Source organism: Chondrus crispus, genomic scaffold (assembly GCF_000350225.1).
Source record: "Chondrus crispus Stackhouse genomic scaffold, scaffold_109, whole genome shotgun sequence".
NCBI classification, from domain to species: domain Eukaryota; phylum Rhodophyta; class Florideophyceae; order Gigartinales; family Gigartinaceae; genus Chondrus; species Chondrus crispus.
In genome coordinates this window covers 1-14,578 of record NW_005178937.1, presented here as the reverse complement: position 1 = coordinate 14,578, position 14,578 = coordinate 1, and positions in this window count along the sequence as shown.

Genomic DNA, 14,578 nt, shown 5'->3' with positions numbered 1-14,578 from the left:
GGGAAGTGCAAGAGAGGATGGCGAGCGATCCGTTTTTGGGCGCGCGCAGGCTGTTCACTTGCCACACGCTCACGCGGCGTGGCACGTATGCCCGAGTCATAATACTGATCCATGGAAATAAATATCCTTATTACATAAAAAATCACATCCCGCTGCGCTGCGCCGCGCGTTGGTGTGCCGCGCGCTGGACACAGACCGCCTGCAGAGCGAGTGTACAAAAAGAAAAATATGACTATAACACAAAAATTAATTTCCGGAGACTCCCTGGGGGCTTGTCACTGCGCCCGCCCGCATCGCTTCGACCACGCCTGCTGCAGCTCCCCCCCGGGTAGCCCGCCCACCTCACCGACGCCCGTCCGTTTGGCGTCCCCCGCGCGCTTGCCATCGGCCGCCGGCGCGTCGGCCGCCGCTGCCGTATCTATACCGCCGCGCAAGCGCTACGGCCGCTCGCGACCCGACCGTCCACACCGCGCCCACCCCCCCTCCCTCAAAAATTGGCCTCCCTTTCCAACCTGCAGTCGCAACGGCGCGTCCTCGGCTCGCCCGTGCCGCTCGAAGCCGTCGCGCTCCCGGCCTCTGTGCCTTCATCCACGTCTTGACAAACTGCTTATTGTACAGCTCAAACTGTGAGACATTCATCTCGTCGACCATTTCAGAGCTCCAAGTTTCGCCGCCTAACGGTCCCCCGAGCACCCCCTCAACCGACGCCACCGATCGCAAAAAGCAAATTCAGGTACTCACGCAACCGTCTACGAATGTAGTCATCCAGCCCGACATACGCCCCCGACGACGAGACAGACGCCGACGACGTGCCCGCCGAAAAAGTCAAGTCGCGCATGAATCGCCGCTCGATGCACGTAATGCGACACAGCGGCTCGATACTCCCCGACACCGACACCTTGCCCGTCGTCAAATTGACCAGTGCGTCCACAATAGGCACTCCGCCGTTCCGCGGAGGCCGTCTGAGCGCTTGGAACCGGGGACGGTTTCCCGGGCGTAGACAAACGACAAGTGTCTCCATTCCCCGGCGACGGCGTCGACGACACTGAGACAGGAGAGCTCTTCGAGCCGCGAATCGGCGTCTGCTACTTGGGCTTGGGCTTCCCCGAAGGCCGCGTCGGCGTGGAGCTAGACTTTTGCAAAAATGCGTGGGCAGTCTGCACGAGCGGAGACTCCGTCTTCGCGGCGGCGGCCTTCTTCGCGGCCGAGGCGGCGGTCGACAAGAGTTGCAAGCCCACGTTATACGAGGTTCCTATACGGCAGGCCGTCCTAGATTGATTCGGAATGAGCTCTGCCACGAGCGGCAGTGAGGCGTACGGCTGGAGAATGACGCGATCGCCGTGTCCGAACAGGGCGAGCGGGAGGCCCAGGGCAGCGGAATCGGGCCCGTGGTCGAGCGGGGGCACGGCGGGGGCAATGGTATCCAGGGCGCCGATGATGTGTGAACACGGGGGAGTGTGCTCTTGGGATGAGGGTAGAGCACTCTGACTCAAATATGCTAAAAATATCACATTTCACTGTAGCTGCACTCCCAAATTATTCATTTTTCTGCTATGGAGTTTAGCACTACTCTCGTAGTCTCGTTCCGCGCGATTTCGCCATGTCGAACTGCGAAACTGTGGTTTGTGTTCTTGTTCAGTTGCGAGGAGAATGACTGAAGGCAACATTGTCCGGTGTCTGCCTCAGTTAGTTTTAGAAAAGACGAAGAAGGCGCCGATGCCCTTGTCATTTTATAAGGGCTTGCGATCCGCGCGCGGTACCTTTTATCAATATTATGTCAGATCGAAGAATGGGTTGCAAGACGATATGAAAGATTCCATCTTTTGGACTTAGGAGAGAGCTTGTCCACGACATCTCGCGTAAAGTGTCCACGGCTTCCAGAAAATCTTGAAGGCTACGAAGATCAGCAACAAACCCTCTCACGCGGCGTTTGTTCGAATCAACCAACATGACACCGCCGCTGTCAACTGCAGCTTGCTGATGTACCTATGCTTCTGTAACCTTTTGCATATGAGTAATGATGCTTTTGCCTGCGATCTGGTGATCTCCAGAATACTGCTGCGATGAAGCCTGACTCTTGAGGGTGCTGTGATAATGTCTTTCTCTTGATTGTTAACGGATCTTGTATGTAAAGCATGGGATGCTTCATCATTTCCATGCCCTCCGCCTATACAACTGAAAAAAGCTTCGAGAAGTGAATAAAATTGCACACGATATAGCACACGCCGCTCTGTTTCATCGCCATACCGCAGTGACGTACAACCTGTTTCAGGCGGTCCTCATTAGATTCATCATCTTGTAGAACAGTCATGACCATATCGGCTTTCCCCTGCACCATTTTCCACTCATCGTGTTGTGTCATGAAGTCCTCAAGTGTAGCCTGCACAATCTTCCACCCAACCGGTAATAATTGAGATGCCTCAATTACTGACGCTGCCTCTGCAACTGATTCAACTGGTCTCTCATTGTGCCGTTCACAGGGCCCGCCTGAGTATTGACTGTGCGATAAGAGGGATGCTTTGGCCGCAGAGCCCTCATCTTCACCGTCTTTTGAGCTTCCATTCTCTGAGGTACCTGGAGATGATAGTTCAGTGTCTGAATCAATCGCAGGATGTTTATGTGTATCTGAGTGCTCACTGTTCTCTTGAGGTATTTTTTGTAATCTTTTTCGGGCGATTTCCAAATGGTTAGTCCCATTTGGCACCAGATTTCTCCAAGCAGTTTCAAGTGGTTGTATAAGGTGCTTGCTGAACGCATGTTCCTGCATTTGGATATCCAGCAGCTGTGTACACGTCATTCTTTCTGCAATTGTGGTCATCTCATTCGGGATTTCGTCGTAATCACAAAGGGTTTTGAATTTTTCAAGCTCTTTAATTGCTTGGCGTAACTGCACCAACTGTGTCGAAACATCTTTGGGGAGAAGCGGCTTCGGAGAAGGCAAGCAATCTTGATAATACCTGATAAATCGTTTCACCAACATTAAATATTCCTCTGCCGTCACTCTTTTGGGAATTGCTCGCAAATTTGCCAATGTGAACGCAACTTGCAAGCCTCCATCATCATTGCACATGAAATCCCGTAAGTAGTCAACTGTAGAAATAGGAAGCTTGCGAGCAACTCCCAAGATTTGGCGCTTGGTTTCAGTCTGTTTGCTCATAACTTTGTCATCCTGAACCCCTCTTGCAGTACTTGACACCAGGCAACGGGCAACTTCGGTCGCTGATAAACATTTTTGCCGCCTTTGGCTCAACCAGGTATTCAGTTCAACGTCGTATTCGTGGCAGCGTAGGAGCGTTGCGAGGAAAGAGAGCGGGACACAGAAAGAGTGAAGAGCATTTCTCGAAAGTCCATACGCAATCTCATCTTGGGCTGGCATCGACATTACCAATTCACCTTTCAACTTGAAATCCTTCATCAAAACCCCGTCCTCCATTAGCTGTACCGCTACTCTTTTGCGGATGTGTCCATCATAACAAAAGCGATACCCTCCAGCGCGTCCATCTGTCTCTTCTCTTATCACTGCTCGTGCCACTTCTGATGCCTTTTCAGGCGTGTAGCAATGTGGCTCTCTCAAAGAGTAGCTGTATTTCAGGAACAGTAGCCACTCGACATGATATGAGATAACTGCTGATGTATCCATTTTGCAGAAACCCTTCTCTGACAATATCTTCATCTGGAGGAAGAATTGGCCTGGAGTACCAGAGATTGACAATTTTACGCGGATCGACGTATTCAGTCACAGTATCACTCGTAACCTCACTTCCTAAAACCTTCATGACTGCAAGACTTTCTGCCTCGCTTTAGTTGTATGATTTGGCTATCGTAAAAGGCAATGCCGCGAGTCTTGTGACTTCAGCAAAGGCTTCGGTACGGGGCAATTGTTTAGAATGTTGTTTTGTGTAGGCACAAAAACCATCGTAGGCGAATGAGAGAATCACCGCTCATTCCGAAGATTTGAACATTGAGTTCAAACATTTGAACAGGTCGATCGAATGTGAGAGTTTCGGAAAGGTTAGGGGTAAGGCAGATGATATAGATATCAGTCACCCACTTGAACAAATTCCTGTTGCTCTACCATGATTTGGCGTCTTTTGACGAAATGTTTTGCGTAGGAATCGCAATACTTGCTTGGTAAAGGGAAATATTTGTCACTGTCAAGGCATTTGACAGGCGTAGAAAAGGACTTTGATAAACACTTGGAAGTGTAACCTTCAGAAAAAAATTAAAAGCACAGCAGAGGAATCTGATATAGTTTCCTGACGTCTATTATTTTGAAAACAGACCACAGTGATCCGGGCTGCTGACTTTTGGCTTCCAGCCGAATACCAGTACGGGATATGTAGTCGTTCGGCTGCACATTCTTGATCTCACACCGCAGTGCGTGCTTGCACACAGTCCATACTTGCAGGTTCGTCATTACTACCTGAAGCGTTGAACCTTCACATACAGCGATATCATGACGACCTTAGACGATCCTCCTCCCCTATCAGAAGTTCCAATCGCGCTCAACCGTAAATCATTGAAGTCGCGATTACAGAAGACACGACGCCAATCCATCATGAATATCAACAATTGGATGCCAAAACGCTGTTGCAAGCGTCATTGCGTCTTCGAAGTCGGTACAGAGAAGTGTAGGTCAATGCGAGAGAATTTCCTGTCAATTTCTCGTGATGAAAGAAAGGTACGCCTCGTCGATCTAATCGTTCTGGATCCACAGCGCTCACGGCGATACTTCTACTGTGACGGCTGGCAGGTTTGTTGGAGAATGGTGATTGACACTCTGGACGTGTCAAGGACCATGATTTCCAATGTCATGCAACTACCTTCAGCGAACGCTTCCTGCCTCCCCGGGAGAATGGGGGATCGGATGGGAGCTCAACTAAAAAATCCTCGGTGATTTCATTCCTGCGAGCCCTGGCAGACGATCTTGGAGATCAAATGCCGCACAGCATCGAGCGGCACCTCCCACATGGAAATAAATACCTGGTTTACACGCTGTTTCGAGAAAATGAAGGGATGTATGGCCGTCGAGCGTGCTCTTCTTCTCACTTTTACGAAACTTGGAAACGGTATGCCTCACATATCAATTGTAGACGAAGACACGGCTTTTCCGTTTGTGACACGTGCACAAGCTTTAAAGAGGGTCTGATGTCAATTGCTAGGAAAACAGGATATGAAAAATGTAGAGAAAAACTTAAGAAAGGATTCCGCGCACATCTGAAGCAAATCCACTCTGAGCGAGCACAATATAGACTCATTCAGTCAAACGCAATTGAAAGGCCCCAGGAAATTCTTTCTGTAATTATTGACGGGGCCGACCAGGCGAAGTTTGGACTACCGCGCTTCTACACGACGACAAAAAGAGATACGGGCAAGCCTCTAAAGCAGAAGGTCACTGGTGTTTGCTATCACGGGGCACTTTCTGGACAGCATTTGGTTGGTTTTTTCACGTCAGCCGACAACATCCCCTCAGGTGCGAATCAGACAATTGATGCGCTATGTCGCTCACTTTTTCTGTTGCGAGATGCAAAAAGAGCTCAAGGTATGAGTTGTTTTCCGAAAGAGCTGAATGTTCAGCTGGATAATACATCAAAAGACAACAAGAATCGCTTCTTTTTGCATTTTGTGATTACATGGTGCATAAAGGGCTCTTCAACCGCATTTTTGTTAACTTTTTACCGGTTGGGCACACACATGAGGACATTGACCGCCGATTCAGCCGAATTTCTGTCTTCATGCGGGATAAGAATACAGCCTGTGTTTCGGAACTTCACAGGCACATTGTTGAAAGTCAAGGGGGAAACTCCGCGTCAGTACAAAACAACATACACGCTAGCCGCGTCTCTGGGATGAACAATTTTTCAGGTGCTTGTGATAAACAAAGTGCAGTTGCGTCGAGAATCAACAACATGCTCGCATTCAGAAAGTTTGTCTTCGAGCGGGATGATTCTCATGAGCTCGAAGGAGGTGGTGCTCATGTTACCTGCCTGGTCGGGTACAAAATGGTGGAAAAGAGGGAAGCGCTTCAAAAACTTGATAGAACCGAAGGATTCATTGGTTCTTTCCTCCATTTTGTTCCAGATATGAGAAAAGCACCAGTCATACAAACAAATAAGCCCTCCAAAGTTGACATCAGCACGTATGGCAAGCGCATAAATGTGACAGAGAATAGAATTGGATGCAGAGAAAATGTTTTATCACTTCTTTCTGAAATAGACTCAATGGAAAGCAAAGAGTCCGCCCCGCCGGAGTGGGACTTCCAGCATTTTGCTTCTTTTTGCGATGATTGCGGCGAACTTGAGGCATCATATGATGATTCGGAAAGCGAATTGGCTCTGGCGGACACGTGCTCGTATGATAGGGGCAGCATGGTGACTGTAAACTGCGGATCAAACGTGACCGAAGTGACACCATTTTGGTTGGGAAGAATTGAACATGTTGAGAATGCAAATAGCAACAATGTCGTTTTAACTGTGCGGTGGTTCGAACTTGTACAGGGACAGAAGTGAGGAAGCTTATGCTACACTGGGCGTTACGCCCCGATGAAACAAAACGATCAATCACAGAGTGATATACCATCTGCGGCAGTTCTCGTTTACTTTCCAGACTTGAACACGACCGGTAAGATTCCGGATGTTGTCCAGCGCGTTACTACGGAAGCACTAGACCCATTTGGAGAATGTTGAACACCCTCCGGGTATTTACCAGACATTGATGCATGTTATGCTGTGAGCGGCTGTGTGTTCCCTCATGACACTGCGCTGCACGCGCCCCAAAAATAAACGAATATACAAGGAAAGGTTTTTGGACGTAGGGAATGGGAAATTCGTACCCAGCACAATAGTCACCTTTTATAAGAAGCCGAGGCCGCGCAAAATCGTAGAGCTTTCCGATGGCGTCTTAATTGCTCTCTACGAGGAGGACACCTTTGTCTCATATTGGAAAGTCGCTCTGCAGCAGGCGTACAAGAAGTATGGCGAAACCCGACGCGCTCTCGTTCTCGACGTCTGTGCCTAAGGTCAGGAGCCATGGATGACCGATATCCTCCCCGGCGTCGTCGTTACCACCACCAGCCATCTCGGTCCGTACTATCTCGCCCCTTCCTTGTCCTCCGTCTTTGAGATTGTCTGTGCAGCCTACCAATGGCTCGCGCAGGGGTTGGAGATGGGCTCCCAGAACATTGTTATCATCATCGCTCGCAACGTGGTCTCCGACCGCTATCGGCCTCTCACTGCCGTTGCCCTTGTCGCCCGCGCCTACCTGACCTACTTCAGTATCTACAAGAATGGTGTCGACGCCCTTGATCATTTCATGAATCTCGTCAAGAAGTCAGGGATGTGCTCAGAGCGTCAAATGGAGCAAGATATCACAAGCGTTCCCACCTTGTAACAATATTTACGATTCTTCACAATGCTGCGAATCCGCCCCGTCCTCCCCAACAACCGCCCCATACAAATAGCAAAGATTCTCGTCCAGGGAACTGTCAAGATTGATGACCAGCCCTGGAATCCCATTGTACGCATATTTCAAGCAGGTCGGAACGAGACCAAAGAGCGCACCACTATTCTGCAAGAGGACAATGGTCTGGGAAACTATGCCATGATTGGTACAGGTTATGATTCATTGGCCACCAACGAGGTCATTTCAGGCGATATCGTTCTTGTATTCGAGCACTGGGTCCCTATTTCCGACGACACCAAACCACCTTTTACAACTACAGGTCACACAGGCTTCCTCCAACCTCCGTATCACTTCGTGTGCTTTCAGGATGTCGAATGGCCCCACCCCTCGCGACTAAGTTTGAGACAATTGATGACTTCGGTGTCGACCTATTCTTCGAATACCTGGAACCACCTGAGGGTGTCTCCATAAACGACTTTTCCGACCAAGCTCTGGAGTGATATGAAGAGAAGTATAGCGTGGAAGATGCAGACTTGCTTGGGCGTGCCGCCGATCTCAACGGGATTGTTCAAGAGATAGTCTTACAGTCGAAACGCTTTGAGAAAGTGTTGGTCGCGATTCTGACCGTCGGTAATTTCTTAAAGCTGGAACAGCGAAGGGATCAGCGCGCGGCTTCAGACTTGAGACCCTCCAGAAGCTGTCTGAAACGAAGGGACGGGGCCGAGGCTTTAATCTACTTCACTATATAACTGACATGCTCTTCGCGAATCGATAGCCTCTCAACCAGATCCAAACAATCTCAATCGACTATCTTAGCGGTGCAAGTTGTGATAGAGCGCTTCACCAAAATTGGAACAGCGGACATTGCCCATGAGAATGTTGTACGGGGATATGGCCAAAAACGGGGGTGCAGTGCGAACGATATCATGTTTGAAGAATAACTCGCGACTCTTGCTCACGGCTTCGGATGTCCAGTTGCTGAACACCAATGACTTAGGCTCTGGGCATGCTGCAAAGACATGTCGGGGGCATGAAGGGTTGGTTCTGAGTGCGGCCGGGTCAGATGATTCGGACTTTATTGTGAGCGGGGGAGTGATAGGACTGTCAATATTTGGGATCGGCGGATGGGGGCAACTTTGTATATCTGTAAGGGACACCGAAATTCGGTTTGGGGAACGACGTTTGAAATGAAGCGGATGAAGACAGTAGCGGTTTATGATGATGGGTCTATTAGCGCTATAGATTGCAGCGGCAAGGTTTGATCAAAGCGAAATTCAGAGGCACGGAAGGAAGTTTGGTGAACCTCGAGCACCGAACGCGGAGTTGAACATAACGAAGCTGGGAAGCCAATGTGTACTAAGATGTCGGGATGTGTCGACTAGACGATTCAACTTTATTGTACAACCCAGTGGAGAAGGTGGCAAAGGGCAAGGTGAGGAGATGGGCTTAAGGAACTAGCATGCTAATAAATGAGAAAGTGGTATGACGCCTCTTTCGTAGAAGAAAGCACGATGTACAAGAGTGTTGTACAAATACAGAAAAGTATACAGGTAGACCAGGTGGAGCGAGAACCGAAAAAGGAGGGCATGAGGGTGGCGTCTTGGTGTGAACAAAGTTGCGAAAGAAATGTGCGCAGTACCGGCTTGGCAAGCAGGTACTACTCGACGAGGACGTCGTCGAGCTGCAGCGAGTCGAGCTCGTCCTGCAGGCCGAGGACCGCGGCTCGGACATGAGCGAGCGGCCCGGGCCGGAGTCCATGAAGTCGACCTCGGAGAAGTTGCGCGACTGGATGCGGCGGTCGGAGCCGCCGGGGGCCTCTTCACCCCCGTGCAGGGGGGTTAAGAGGCGATGGGAAGTGAGAGGGTAAAGAGGTGGTGGTAAGATGCGGCAAATGTGTGGGCGGGTAGAACGGGGAGAAGCGGGACCCTTTTGTTCAATGCGGGGCGAGGATGGGTGACGGCGCCCGCGGGACGGTGGTGCGGGTGTAAGTGCGCAGCATGACGGAGGGGTCGGAGCGGGGAGCAGCTGAACAAGAACACAAAAAACAGTTGTGCTGTTCGACATGGCGAAATCCGGCAACGTCGATGCTCCTAATTGCTTCCGTCGATTGCAATCTCCTTGTAGACACCTGCTGTACGTGTCTCCGCTCTTTCTTCATTGACTCCGTATGGCGATATTCTTCAGAGCTAATCACCAGGAGCACCCAATTCCTTCGTAGCAGCTGCCCCCTCTGCGATCGTCATCGCGGAAGTGATGTCGCGTCTCTCTCCCTCTTCGGTTCTTCCCGCACCAACGTTTCCCTTGTGACTATCGCGCTTCGCGTCTCTGTCCGGGTGATGCTGCACCGAATTCTCACCGTGGGTTCATGCCCTCGTCACCTACAATACACAAAACAAATAAAAAAGGGGCAAAGCGAGGTGAAAGGGAAAGGCAATTGGTCTCGTACTGACCTGACAACATATTCTGCTTCCCTAGCGGGGGCGGCAAAGGAGTTTCAAAAACCTCGCCTCTTCCTCCTCTTTTTGGGGGGGCGTCCTTTTCGATGTATTTCAACGGCTGCGCGGGCGACGGCGTCGCCGTGATAGAGGCTGGGGTCTCCTGTGTGAGCTCCCCATCGGGGTGCGCTCGCAATCGATCATTTTCAAGGGAAACTGGGGCGGTGGGAAAGAGGGTTTGTCGAGGTCCTTCCCTCTGGTAATTTGCAAGATGGTCGGATCGACGCGTGGGGCTTGTGACAACAAATGGGTTGTATACCCCGGCTGGCACTTCCCTCAATTTTTGTTAACACTTTTGAAGGCGTTTCGGGTGGTTCGCACGCACCTTCCTCATGCGTTTGCTGGCGGGGCGCTCGCATTCCTAAGTCAATCGCCATGACTCGTGGCTGCGAGGGGGGGCCTGCGGGTTCACTCTCTTCGTGTCTCGATGACAGACTAAGTCCTCATATGGGTACTCCTGCAGTCGCAGTTCGGTTCCCTCTCTCCCAATTAATTTGCTTCCCTGGCGCTGCCCGCTGGGCTGGTATGGCCTTATTTTTCTTCGTTCGGGGCACGCGTGGCGTGTCCTTAATCTCCGTGGCAGACAGTCGGCGTAGGCGAAGTGACCTCACATAGCCAATATATACAGAGAAAACGGAGCAACCAAAAAGAAAAGAAAATGAAAGCAGGGAGCGGATTCCGTAGCGAACTTAGGACTGCGTCGTTCGTGTAAAAACAATTGTTAGCGTATTCGTGAAGGGCTGTTGGTCCTCCTGAAACGACGGCGGAGGTTGTTAGCCATGCAGGTGTGTATCGCGACACGAATGAGCGGCAACGGGTAAAGGTAGATCATATGTCATGTTGACGAGGCGTGTACGGTTGAGTGTTCACACATGTTTTGCAAGGCCACCGACTGTCTTCTATGACAAGAATTGTCAACGAGTTTTTGCTGAGGCGAGGACGTCCCTTCAAGACGAATGTCCCTTTCTTTCTTTAGTCCCCCCCCCCCTGTAGAGAGGTGTGTTTTCAAACAAATGCTTCTCGATCCAGGGAAGTGTGACACCTTCGATGGACGCGTGCGTACTTGGGTGTGCGCCATCATTTCGGGGTTGCAAAAAAAAACATTGTCCCTTCAGAAAACCCTCTAGCTCAACGAGCGTTTTCCCTCCTTCCTTCGAACCTTTCCGACACACTAGGGGTGTGTCCTGTGTCAGCTCTGCGTTCTAATTGCTGGTTCGATATTAATTATACTCTTTTCGACGAAGTTTGATGCTGCTCCTGTACAGGTTGTGTCATTGAAACTGACATCGTCAGTGTAATCCCCATTTGAAAGAAGCACGTCCGTAAGGAACACGAGCAATACTCCGTGGTCGAGGTGTATCAGCTGTAGTCCTTCGTTGCCCCTTTCTCCCCGAGAATACCAATTTTCGCGTATGCGAAATGTGGGGGCCCTTTGGATTGGCGCTCCCGACGGGATTTGCCGTCGTATCAATCTGTAGTTGCGCACCATCTTCTCTCGTGCTCCTGACGGGTGCAATTTCCTTCTCCTTCTCGTCCGTCTATCGATTTGCCTTGGGATCTTGTTGATCGAAGTCCGCGATACGCGGTCGCGTCGCCAGAGTCCTGCGACAACAAAAAGAAATAAGATAAAATAGAATAGAGTAAAACAGAACAGAAAAGAGGGAAAGAAAAGAAACAAGGAAAAGACAGAGTTGAAGAGAAATCATGGTGGTAAGTGCTAAGTAGACCGTCCTGAAAAAAAGATAATAGGACCGATTGTGAGCGTCGACGTCGGTCACCGCGGGTGAATTCGTAGCTGCGCTCGTCTGAGGGTGGTCCCTTTGGACGAGTCTTCGTGCTCGGCGAGCATGGGCAGTGTGTTAGCAGGGAGTGTGACGATCGGCTTCGTGTGAGGCCGGGTGGGGCTTGGCTGCAGGGCGACTTAGAATAGTTATGTCGCCGACTGTGGCAAACGATCACCACTTATCGTGCGTACTGCAGCTGCCGCAATTTTTCCTGCTTTTTGATTATAATTTCACAGCATGGCTGGAATCGACTTCTCACTTGTGTCGCCGGTTCAGCGGGTTGTTGTCAACACGCTTACATATGTATATATAATTTGATTTCATCATTCCCCCCCCCACGTGGGCGGACCGTCCGTTCGAAACGTCATTTCTCGTGCGTACCGTGATGAAGCGTGTGTGTTTTCCGAGAGGCTCAATGCCTCATCCAAGGATACAGTCTCGCTTCTCTGCCTTGCTCTCCTTTCCTTCAAACTCCTTATCTGCGAACCCCGTAGATGTGTTTCTTTCTCGAAGTTCTGACCTCTCTGTTGTCTCTAACCTACTAATTCTATTGACGATGGCTATCCCGGTTGTGCGTGCGACGCTTGCGTCCGTAAGGGTAGCCTTTTCCTTCGGAAATATGTGACTACCGCGCTGCGGGGGATCTGCTCAATAGGTTCCCACGTTGCGTCCTCGATGGTATACCCATACCACCTCACTTTGAGAATTAATTTCTCCTCGTCGTAGCCATGGTCCACGATCTTGTCGATCACATACTCCTGACTCTCGGTTCCTTCTTCCTGCGTGTCCAACTGTCCTTCCCCCTTCCGAAGATCTTCCAACTCATCCTCTTCTCTGGACTTTCCAAACTCGCGTAGGTCTGGAGGCGTCTCCGTTGTCGGCGTTCGACCGACTAAATTATCCTGGTCCCTCGTCGTAGGCGCACGGGTGTGAGGACGTTCCTCGTCCTCCATTACCTCTCCTTCTTCGTTTAGCTCCGGCTCTCCCAGGAACTGTAGCGCTTGCCGTAGGCCAGTTATCGGCGCATAGTCCATCGGGCTTGGGGCTAACTCCACCCTGTCTCGCGATATGCGTTCCTCCTGATCGCCAATGGCAATGACTACCGTATGTTGATCCGATCTTCGGACCTGATAAGGTCCTGTGGCGACTTGTGCCAGCTTGTGTTTCGGTTCGCTAGCCGCGCCCTGCTCCTTCCGAAGGAATACGTAGGACCCCGGCGGGATCTCATATTGCGGTTTGCGAAGGCGTGCGTCGAAATTTCGCTTGTACCGGGCTTGTTCCTTTCGCAAATCGCCATGACTCGTGGCTGCGAGGGGGGGCCTGCGGGTTCACTCTCTTCGTGTCTCGATGACAGACTAAGTCCTCATATGGGTACTCCTGCAGTCGCAGTTCGGTTCCCTCTCTCCCAATTAATTTGCTTCCCTGGCGCTGCCCGCTGGGCTGGTATGGCCTTATTTTTCTTCGTTCGGGGCACGCGTGGCGTGTCCTTAATCTCCGTGGCAGACAGTCGGCGTAGGCGAAGTGACCTCACATAGCCAATATATACAGAGAAAACGGAGCAACCAAAAAGAAAAGAAAATGAAAGCAGGGAGCGGATTCCGTAGCGAACTTAGGACTGCGTCGTTCGTGTAAAAACAATTGTTAGCGTATTCGTGAAGGGCTGTTGGTCCTCCTGAAACGACGGCGGAGGTTGTTAGCCATGCAGGTGTGTATCGCGACACGAATGAGCGGCAACGGGTAAAGGTAGATCATATGTCATGTTGACGAGGCGTGTACGGTTGAGTGTCCACACATGTTTTGCAAGGCCACCGACTGTCTTCTATGACAAGAATTGTCAACGAGTTTTTGCTGAGGCGAGGACGTCCCTTCAAGACGAATGTCCCTTTCTTTCTTTAGTCCCCCCCCCCCTGTAGAGAGGTGTGTTTTCAAACAAATGCTTCTCGATCCAGGGAAGTGTGACACCTTCGATGGACGCGTGCGTACTTGGGTGTGCGCCATCATTTCGGGGTTGCAAAAAAAAACATTGTCCCTTCAGAAAACCCTCTAGCTCAACGAGCGTTTTCCCTCCTTCCTTCGAACCTTTCCGACACACTAGGGGTGTGTCCTGTGTCAGCTCTGCGTTCTAATTGCTGGTTCGGTATTAATTATACTCTTTTCGACGAAGTTTGATGCTGCTCCTGTACAGGTTGTGTCATTGAAACTGACATCGTCAGTGTAATCCCCATTTGAAAGAAGCACGTCCGTAAGGAACACGAGCAATACTCCGTGGTCGAGGTGTATCAGCTGTAGTCCTTCGTTGCCCCTTTCTCCCCGAGAATACCAATTTTCGCGTATGCGAAATGTGGGGGCCCTTTGGATTGGCGCTCCCGACGGGATTTGCCGTCGTATCAATCTGTAGTTGCGCACCATCTTCTCTCGTGCTCCTGACGGGTGCAATTTCCTTCTCCTTCTCGTCCGTCTATCGATTTGCCTTGGGATCTTGTTGATCGAAGTCCGCGATACGCGGTCGCGTCGCCAGAGTCCTGCGACAACAAAAAGAAATAAGATAAAATAGAATAGAGTAAAACAGAACAGAAAAGAGGGAAAGAAAAGAAACAAGGAAAAGACAGAGTTGAAGAGAAATCATGGTGGTAAGTGCTAAGTAGACCGTCCTGAAAAAAAGATAATAGGACCGATTGTGAGCGTCGACGTCGGTCACCGCGGGTGAATTCGTAGCTGCGCTCGTCTGAGGGTGGTCCCTTTGGACGAGTCTTCGTGCTCGGCGAGCATGGGCAGTGTGTTAGCAGGGAGTGTGACGATCGGCTTCGTGTGAGGCCGGGTGGGGCTTGGCTGCAGGGCGACTTAGAATAGTTATGTCGCCGACCTTTCCAGCACACTGGCGGCCGCTCGAGCATGCAT